Raw genomic sequence first — 10030 nt, 5'->3', positions numbered from 1 at the left:
GAGCTGGAGCAGAGGGGCCTCCCTGCGTCAGCTCCGATCCCGAGAGACACCGGGCAGGCTGGGGCCGGGGACAGTTTCCCCAGTCCGGTGTCCCGGATCTCCCTTGTGTGTCAGCTCGGACACGCATAGGACCCCCGCCCCGGGACAGGCTAGCCAGAGGGAGGGTAGAGTGTGGAAAGGCTTCGAGTTGGCCCGGTGCACAGCCGTGTGCCTATCCACCTCTGTCGTCTTCCCTTGAGTTGTTTAGGTGCTCAGCAGGGCACCCGGGGCCTCGGGCCAGGTAGGCGAGTGCCCACCGCTGAGTTGCACCCCGGCCTTGAGGGTCATTGAACACAGATTTACGAGGGTTTGGGGCCCTATGCTGAACTTGGCCAGCGTCAGTGACTGAATTCAACTTTCTGCAGACTCTATCCAGTGCTGGGGCCACTGTCCACACCGGCCTCTCCCTTGGTCCTCTGCTTTTCTCTTCTCACTTCCCTCTTTCTGACCAGTTGTGGTCAGATCAGTGGAGGTCTCCACGAATATTTGTGAATATTTTATCTCTTTTCTTGCATTATTTTGTATCTGTTTCCAGTGGTATATAAGCTGTAGAGGCTATAGACATGTAGCCTTCATCCCCCCAGGACTTACTGCCGGACTGTAGTAGTTGCTCACTAAATACTGGTTGAAGGAATTCTAAGGTGTGGTTTTAGGGTCTGGAGATTGCTGCACTGTACCCTGAAAGGTAAAACCTCTTGGGGGATCCAGGTAAGCCCAGGCCAGAGCACTCCAGTTTGGGTTTTGCAGAAGGGGTGGACCTAACCTAGGCTTATATAATTCATCGCAGACAGGAACTCTTAGCCTTAGGGAAATTATACAGAGTGTTCTGGCCAACAATCTGCTTCAAAGAGACTGACCGAGACTCTGACTGGAGTCTGGAGCTCTGCTCAGGGGGCAGCCCTATCTTTGGAACTTCTCTTTCCACTGATATATATAAATTCTGTGTTTCAATTCCTTTTCCGTTTTGGCGAGACACTGTGCAAAAGACACAGGCGGGGAGACCCTACCTGAGCCACACCTCAGGAAGGAGAGCAGCTGGGCGGGTGAAGTCCCTTGTCTCCCCCAGGGCAGAGGTTAACTGTGGTTACTTACTTTCAGTCCTGAACTCGGAAGATTCTCGGAAAAGGAGATGTCAAATCTGGCTGCTAAGGACACCCAACCCACGGGTAGGGACCGCAGGCTGGGAGAGGGCTGCTCCTGGCCTTGAGCTGTGACCCAGCAGGGTTTTTGTCTGAAAATAAAGAACGAGGCAACTTGAATATGGATGAATAACTTCATTGAGCTGAGCTTTTGTTGGCTCCTGCCAGGGAGCCGGGCTGGGGGGCAATTGCGTTGATGAATTTTGTCATCATTCTTTTAGGATCCAGCACCCTACTGGGTTTCCCTCCTCTGGTGCTATCATCTGGCAGGGTTTTGTAATCTGGCCCCTTCTGTCCTGTCTTTGGGTGTCAGTGGGTTCAAAAGAGGACTGTTGTCCACACATCTGGCATTTTCCTCAACTGTCAGGCCCCATCCCCACTTCGTACTTTGGGCCTGCCTGTGAGGGTGTGTGTGTGTGTGCGTGTGAAATTCTGCAAACTTCTGCTTTTCGCAAACCATGTATGCTTTTCCGGGACCAATCCACCCAGGATTAATCATGCAGCAAACAAACTTCCCTGTGATTTCCCTGGAATTCTTGCCAGTTTCAGAGGCCCTGTGATCTTCATGAGTTACTAAGAGCTTTTGTTACATTCAAAGCATTTAACAGAGGTCAGGTCTACTAGAGGCCTCATGAGAGAAGCCAATCCCTCACTCGGGTGTTTAAGATTCTAAATAGCATTCAGTATAGAAAAGCACATTTTAAAAATGCAAATGGGAAGGATACCAAGAGAAGAGATGGAGAAAACAGGGGAAAAGATTTTTAAATTAAGATATGTTACACACATGTACCAACTAACAACCCGTGATGAATGTAATCATTACATATTGCAAACATGTAGTAATAAAAATAATTTTTTAAGTGAACAGGCAGGAAAAGACTAAGACCAGATGTGGCCAAATAGAACTAAACTGTACCCTCTGTTGGTTTTTGTGAAATGAGCAGCGTACAACTGACTTTACCAGGAAATTTTAACCCAAACCATGGTGTGATTGCTGGTGGCCCTGCCAAGCAGGAAGGACACCACCTCACTTGCCTTCCCATCCTCCCCCCCTTGCACGCGGAATGTTGCCAGCCATTTCATTCAATCCTCACAACCCCTGTAAATTATACACTTTATCTCAGAGTATGCCAGGGCTGGGATTCATAAAGGGTATGATTCCAAACCTCGGGCTCCTTGACTACACTATTCTACCACAAAGAAAAAAGATTGTGCTTGAAACTAAAGGCTAGCCTGACTGTAAGCCTCTTAAACATGGAAGCCCAAATTTCCTAAAGATATATGAATTCCTTTACATTAAGTACTCACCATAGGATCTCTCCAAGAACAAAACTGTCACAGCACATCAAAAGAGGACGCATTCACTTGTTTCACAACTAGGTGTTAAGCATCTCTGGGTGCCTGGTGTGTCTGTCCCTAGATCAGGACTAGAAATACTCACACTTTGAAGAGGGGCATACCTGGCTTTAAGTGTTCTCTTCAGTCCTCGCCAGTGTGGCAATGAACCTGTACTCTAAATTCCAGGGGCTTATCAGAATATTTGCCATATTTCTGGCTTCTGAGAGCCAGCATGCCAGGTCATGACTTGGGGAGGTATTTCGGGGGAGGCCAGGGAGGCAGAGAGCATGCAGATGCCAGTACCACCCTTGTGGGACTTGGTATCTTGGAATATGACCAAGCGTGGCTCTACAGGGACACCCTGCCCTCCTTCCACCCTGGAACTGCTGGAGGAAAATTCAGTCTGAGCCTGGAGTTGGAAGAGAGTCAAATGATTGGGGGTGCTGGAGCACATTTCTTATCAAGAGCTCAAGCTCTTTCTGCTGATTTCTTGACACCTTTTTGGAGAAAGGAAAGTGGTTAGGCATTTAATCCAAAAGGTGCAAGAAAGAGCCAGTGTGGGGAACAACTGGGGTTTTGCCCAGTGCACCCGAGGCTGGAACTCAAGCAGACGTTCTTTCCCCACTGATCTAATCTGGGTGCCCATCGTCCAGCCTGCCCTCGGCCTGCCACATGGTGATAAGCTCTCTGGAGCATCCACAGAAATAGGGAGCCACAAGCTTGCCCTTGTTTTGGTCTGGTCCACGCTGAGGCTCACAACCTCAGCTAACTCGTCCACTTGGTGTTAGAGAAACAGAAAACTGAAACTATGAGGGCAGTGTGAAATTGAGTGCAGTTTGAAACAAAACAACAACCTATTAAAAGGAAAGTCACCGTTTCCCAAAGGAAGATGTGTTCTTGACCTCTGTCCAGAGCAGAAGAGCTACAGAATGCCTGGGAAGAAAAGAAAGACCAGTCTCCAGGCCACACTGGGGCACACAGCACCATCATTAACGGTGGCAGCTTTCAGGGGCGTGCCAATTATGCGAAGTGTCATTGGCAAGCAGGGAAGGGGCTAGATTTGTAAACATGACTGGTGAGAACAGAGCATTTCCCACAGTTCATCAACAGTCTCCATCCAGGAGAACAAAATACAACAAACATGAGAAAGTCTGCAACCCCTTGAATAGTGTCTTGCCTGGAATCTAGAAGGGAGAGGAAAGGAACAAGATTTGTTGATCTTAAATTTGGCTTTGCTCAAGAAATTCATCCTCCTTTTATTGAGTAGCTGCCTTGGGCAGTCAGGCAATGGAGAGCCAGGTGACCACCGTCCCTGCTTAGAGCTCGTGTGGAAGATCTGGTGGTCAGGGGGATTCTGATCCCAATGGAGGTGCCTCTGTGAAAATTAGTCTGGAAATGCAGTCCAACAAACTGCCCTTTACTTTTATTCTATGTATTTAGTCCAAACAACATCTCAGAATTTTTTGTTTGTTTCATTTTGTTTTTAATTATGCTTCTGAGGAGGAGATGCCTTCTGTAGCAAATATGTGTACAAGCACCAGAAACTGCTCCCTGTTCTTACTAACTTCTTTGATTTATTTTTTGGTATCTTGTGAGTTCAGTTAAAGTGAAAACTTCATCTGGGGCCAATCACCCCCTAATAAGATTAAACGGGAATCTGTAAAGCCAAGAAAACTAGGTTCTGGCTGGGAAGTGTTATTTACCTAGTGCCGAGAGTGTGCCAGCTCCTCACAAACCCTGCTTTGTCCACCCCACTAACAAACCAACGAGGCAGCACTATATTTTATAGAGGACTTGAAGAGGCTCGGGGAGATGTAATAACTTACACAGGACACAGAGCCAGTAAATGACAATGGTGCCTGAACTTGGGCAGCTCAACCCTGGAGCCTAAAGCCCTCACCACTTAGCTAAACAGCTGCCTGTTGCTGTTTGGTGCTGCTAAAGGCATCCAAAGAAGTCAGCCAGCTGAATGTTCCAGTATTTCCTAAACAGTAACATCAGTTGTTACTGCTTTGGGCATCATTTTCTCATTTTGATCTCATTGCATATATATAGTTCCATTGATTATATAGGTACCTGATGCTAGTGATACAGGGGGAATTGATGTATGCAAGTTCGTGTTCTCTAAAATCAAAGAATGAATTCTAGGACCAGCAGAGGTTTAAGAGTAGGAAAAATGTATTGAGAGAAAGATAGCTTCTGTCTAAGAGACAGAAGAGTGATGGGAAAATGGGTTGCCTGCCCACCCTGCTTCTCATAGGTGTTTTATGGGACAAAGCCACAAGGTGAGGAGGGTTCAAGGCGGACAAAACCATAGTCAACTAGTAAAATGACAGGTACAGTCACTTAGGTAGTATTGATCCAATGAGAAGTGATAAGGTGAACATGAGGTGGACAAAACTATGATCAACTAATAAGATTACAAGTATAGTCGCTTAGGTAAAACTGATTAAATGGGGAAACAAGTCACTTAGTAAGTATACAAGGAACAAGCAAGGATTTTCAGGTAATGGGTGGGTCAGGAATCCTTCCTGGAAGATTGTGGTCCCCCACCCAGGTGATTGATACTTATGTAGAATATCAATCACTGCTGTTCACCCCTAGGGGAAGCATGGGGATTTAATAGTTTCTCTTCTTTCACAGTGCTGGCTTTCAATGTATGTGTCTTGATTATCTTCTATTTGGCTTCTCCAGGGCTGGCCCTGTCTTACTACCTACAACATATCTAATTAACTTACCCGTTTACAATACTGGGAATTACTGAAGGATGCTGTTGTGGTCCTTGTAAGCATTTATAGAGTACACATGTGAGGAAGGATTTTAGAGTTAGCTGGGTATGGTGGGGCACACCTGCAATCCTAGTAGTCTGAGAAACTGAAGCAGAAGGGTCACAAGTTTGAGCCCAGTCTGAGTAACATAGGGAGGTCTTAGCTCAAAATAAAAATGAAACAGGATTGGGAATGTAGCTCAGTGTGATAGTTCTGGGTTCAATCTCTATCACTAGGAAAAAAAAAAAAAAGATGATTAGAGCCAGAGCCAGGGAAGGAGGAGAGAGAGAAGATAGGAATAAGTAGAGACACAGTTGGATAGGAGAAGAAACTTCTACTGTCCTTTCTGTGGTTGGCAATTAATTGCATATGTTAAGGTAGCTAGTAGAGGATTTCAAGGGTTCCCAAGACAATGAAATGGTAGATTGTGTATGCAGAAATCCTGATCATTGTGCATTAGACACAGGTGTCAGTATGTCACACTGTGCCCTACAAATGTGTATAAGTATGCACCACATTAAAAAATCAAAAACAAAAAAAGAAAGACATGAAGCTTGACGTGCAATGTCAAGGAGAGAGATTCTTATGGGGAAGACAGGATTTGATCCTGGCTGAATATGATGGTGGCATTGGCAGGGGTGAGATTCCCTGGAGGGAAGTCCTGGTAGAAGGAACTATTTGAGGAAACCCCTAGAGATGAGACCATCCTGGGGTTTTATGTGGGAAGACTACTGAAGGCTGGCTGGAGTCAGGGGCCAATAAGGTGGGGCACAGCAAGCAACTGGGGAGGCGCGTAAGTCTGTCATGGGAAGAGAAGCATCTTACCCAGAGAGCCGCAGGGGTGGGGGGCGGGCCCACCAGCCGTGCTGGTCAGGAGAAAACCAGGGGGATACGATGTGCTGCAGTTTATGGGACCAGCACAGGTGCAGAGTCGGCAGCTAAAGAGACAGGGGTGGGTACCACAGAAAGGAAGGTGAGATTAAACTCTGGGCAACAAGAGCCTGTAAGACTTGCAACTCGGTATTTCCTGCTTTCCCCTCATTTCCAAATGTCTTATTACTCACCCTCACAGTACTCATCAATATATTAAAGTATTTTTGAGTAATGATTCGTGATTTATTGATTTGTGCTGTGAAACAAGTGCTTCCAGGAGAAGTGCATTCAGGATGGCACCGTCACAGAGTTGTACAGCCAATGCCACCCCACCATCAGTTTCAGAACGTTTTCCTCACCCCTTGCCCCAAAGCCCGAACCATTAGCAGTCATTCCCCTTGCCTACTCCCCTAGCAACCTGGCAGCCAGTAACCTGTCTCTGTGGATATCTCTGCCCTGGCCATTTCGTATCAATGGAGTGCTACAATATGCATCCCTTTATTCCAATCTCCTTTCGGGTAGGTAAGGTTTTTAGGATTCATCACACAGTAGCATGTATCAGAATTTCTTTTCTTTTTATGATAGAACGATATTCCAAGAGGTTTGCCACACTTTGTTTAGCCATTCCCCAGCTGGCGGATGCTTGGGCTCTTTCCATTCGGGACTATTATGAATAATTCTGCTGTCAGTTCTGGAAGTCCTCGTTTGTGAGTGTCTTCACCAGGTGTGATAAAAAACACAGTGAATGTTATGCCTGGGGCATCCAACAGAAAGGCAGGCTGTAAAAATATTAAGATGTGTCCTATCTGCTTTATTCACCAAATTTGGCACTTCCCAAATCTGACTCTTCCCAAAAGTGAAAAATACCACAAAGGTAAATATTTCAAATTGATTCAGGACAATGAGGAGCCAGAACAGAGTAACTAAAGATACTTGTGAAAAAGGACTGCCAGAACTGCTGCAGGGTGTGGTAAGCACAGTGGGATAAGCATGTTCAAAGCAAGGGGAATTAATAGCAATGTGTGTTTTTACTGTAACAAGTTTTTTTTAAAGTTTAGATATTCATTGTTTTATTCTGTCACACCTCATATACTCTGGAGTGGAGTTGCGGGTTCATGGATGGTAACTCTAGGCCTCACTGATTTTTTTTAAGTCTTTGAACTGAGCTGTACCCGCAGCCTGTTCTTTATCTTTTTATCCTGAGACATGATCTTGCTAAGTTTTCCAGGCTGGGCTCAAATTTGAAATGTTCCTGCCTCAGCTTCCCAAGTAGCTGTGACTATGGGCGTGCATTACCACACCCAGCTGCACACAGTCCTGATTATTGTAACTGTGCATTAAATTTTGAAATCAGGAAGTGTGGGGTCTTTTACTTTTTGTCTTTTTTTTTTTCTCATTGAGTTTATTGGTACATTTTAGGTATACAGTACAGTTACATTCATCATTGGAATCTGGTACCTCTACATGACAGATCTTGGTTCTCATTTTTCCCCTTGTCCCTGCCCTCCCTTCACCCCCTCCTAACCTCCCCATTTACAAACACTTTATTTCCACTTTTTCATTTTCTCCTATTTTTTTGTTTTCCCTTATTACCTTTCCCCTACCCTTCCACTTTCCCTACAACTTTAGCCCTTTTCTTCCTATTTCACATTGTCAAATATCTCATTAGGATCTTATGTACTATTATAGTTTTTCACACCAGAGAAACTATTTACTTTTGTCTTTAGTAAGATTGCTGTGATTGTTCTCAACAACGCTTCATTGTAATTACTTGTAAATCTCTTGCCCCTTAGAGAAAAGAGCAATTAAGAGATCACAAGAAGACTGGGGATGTAGCTCCTGTGGTTAAGCAAAGAAGCCCTAGGCTCCATGAACAGCACCACAAAAACAAACCCAGCAGAACACCTGATAGTGCTGTGGTTGGCCCTGGTGGGAGAATTGGAGGAAACCATATGATCCAAGCCTTTGATAGGAAGGACAGCTCAGTAGTGGTCTGTGTCAGGCAGGTAGGTGTTTATGTGTTGTTTTAGAGACAGTGAGTTTGGAGTTAGGAGTTGGAAAAGTCTGAGGACTATTAAGGGGGTTGGTACACTAAAAGAGCATCAGAGATAAGTCCTGGGGATAAAGTTTGCTGCCTGAATGTTTCCCAAGTATCATTAGAAAGGAAGGAATACTCAGGAGAAATCCTCCTGGCCAGTGACAACTGTTTTTAAAAACCTACCAAGGCGTACTTCAAGCTCCTCAACTAGGATTAGGATCAATGCCAAGGGCAGCAAATGGACAAACAGCCACATTCTGCACATTCCTGCAGGCCTCTTCCTCCTGGTCTCACAGCTGGGCTCTCTGCAGCACGGTGAGGTCAGATCCAAAGGGGCTTCTCTTTCACTTGCAAAATCAGAGCCTTCTCTGCCTGCCTGCAGTCAAGGGGACCAAAGACTCAGTGATTTCCAGGCAGATAGCAAGTCCTTCCCAAATACCCCACCTCCCCACTTAAGAGCTCTGCTCTAGGACAGTGACCCTGAAACAGGTTTCTGCCAGTCCTCCCCAGAAGAAAGCGATTTACCTACACCAACCCGGCCACCAGGGAGCTCCAGAGAGGTGTGACTTCAGTCTACGAAACTGTGAACTCATTTCCTCTTCTACGAGCACATTCCATTCCTAGCCCAGAGCACCACATCTTGCCCAGTTGAGTAATCAGTCAGCAGTCTCAAGGAAGACGACCAGCAATGCTTGTGCTGGGGTGAGAGTAAGTTCATTCACGTCCCTGGGCCCAGAAAGTATAAACATCATCATCCATCTGTTTATCCTGCCAGCCAGCAGACACCGTGACTGTCTGGTTTCAGCACAAGGACATGGTGCCCAAAGGGAGCTACAGGTGCTTTTGGGGAGAAAAAGCAGTCAAGTGCCATACTGTCACCGTGCCCCATGCTGCCTCAGTGGAGATGCTTTTTTCCAGCTCCTTCGGAGGGCTTCAAAGGACAGGGACCTACCTAGGTGGGGAGGTCGGATGGGCACTGATAGCACCTAGAAGATGAACTTGCAGGTGCCCTTGGTAGCCCCACAGAAGCTCCTGCACAAACCTCAGAGCAGCCTCGGTCTACTCGAAGGAGCAGAGAGGCCTGTGAGTGGAAGCCAGGCAAGGGTGACTGACACACATGAAGGCTTTGGAGCCAGACAGACCCTGATCTTTGCTTTGCTACGTGCTTGTCACATGGGCGTTTTGCCTCTGAGCCTCAGCACAACTGGTCTGAAAAAAAGAGGACCATGCTAATTTGCAGAGTTTTGTTAGGCCAAGGAAGAGAATATGGTACCACGTGTGGCGTGTTCTCCTACAAATTAATTGAGAAGTAGCTATTGTCAAAATCTCACCTACTGGGATAGCTGTGGAGAAGAAATGCTAAATTTGTGAAGGGTACACAGGAGGTCCAAACTCCCAGCCCCTTCAAAGGGGATGGAATGGACTAGTTAGGAGGCCTTGTGTTATGTCTTCTGGAGCTTCTTCCTGCCTTTCCTCCCTGCCCAGTGACTTCTTGGTATTGAAATGGAATAAAGTCTAGAGTAGTCTTTGGCCCCTCTTCCTTGTTGCCTTTGTTATTGATGCTGGGGATTGCTTGAGCCAGGCAGTGCCTAGGATGCTGAGCACACCCACCACCCCTGAGCTGCACTCCCTGCCCCCACCTGTGGTTCTTTATTGCCCATGTGCAACTTCTGAAGCTCTCCAAATGCTGCCTCCAACACTGGGAGGTGCCACCCAGGGTGCAGAAAAAAACCTCAGGGCACTGTGCCCAACTGTACCCCCCAAAAAAACAAGGGGATGTTTCTCCAGACCTTAAGGTGTCAGATTTCTCCTGAAGAGCCAGTGACAGTCGAGTG

The sequence above is a fragment of the Fukomys damarensis genome, unplaced genomic scaffold (genome assembly GCF_012274545.1).
Source record: "Fukomys damarensis isolate Sample0158 unplaced genomic scaffold, DMR_v1.0_HiC HiC_scaffold_24, whole genome shotgun sequence".
Classification (NCBI taxonomy): Eukaryota; Metazoa; Chordata; class Mammalia; order Rodentia; family Bathyergidae; genus Fukomys; species Fukomys damarensis.
This window is presented reverse-complemented; position numbering follows the sequence as displayed.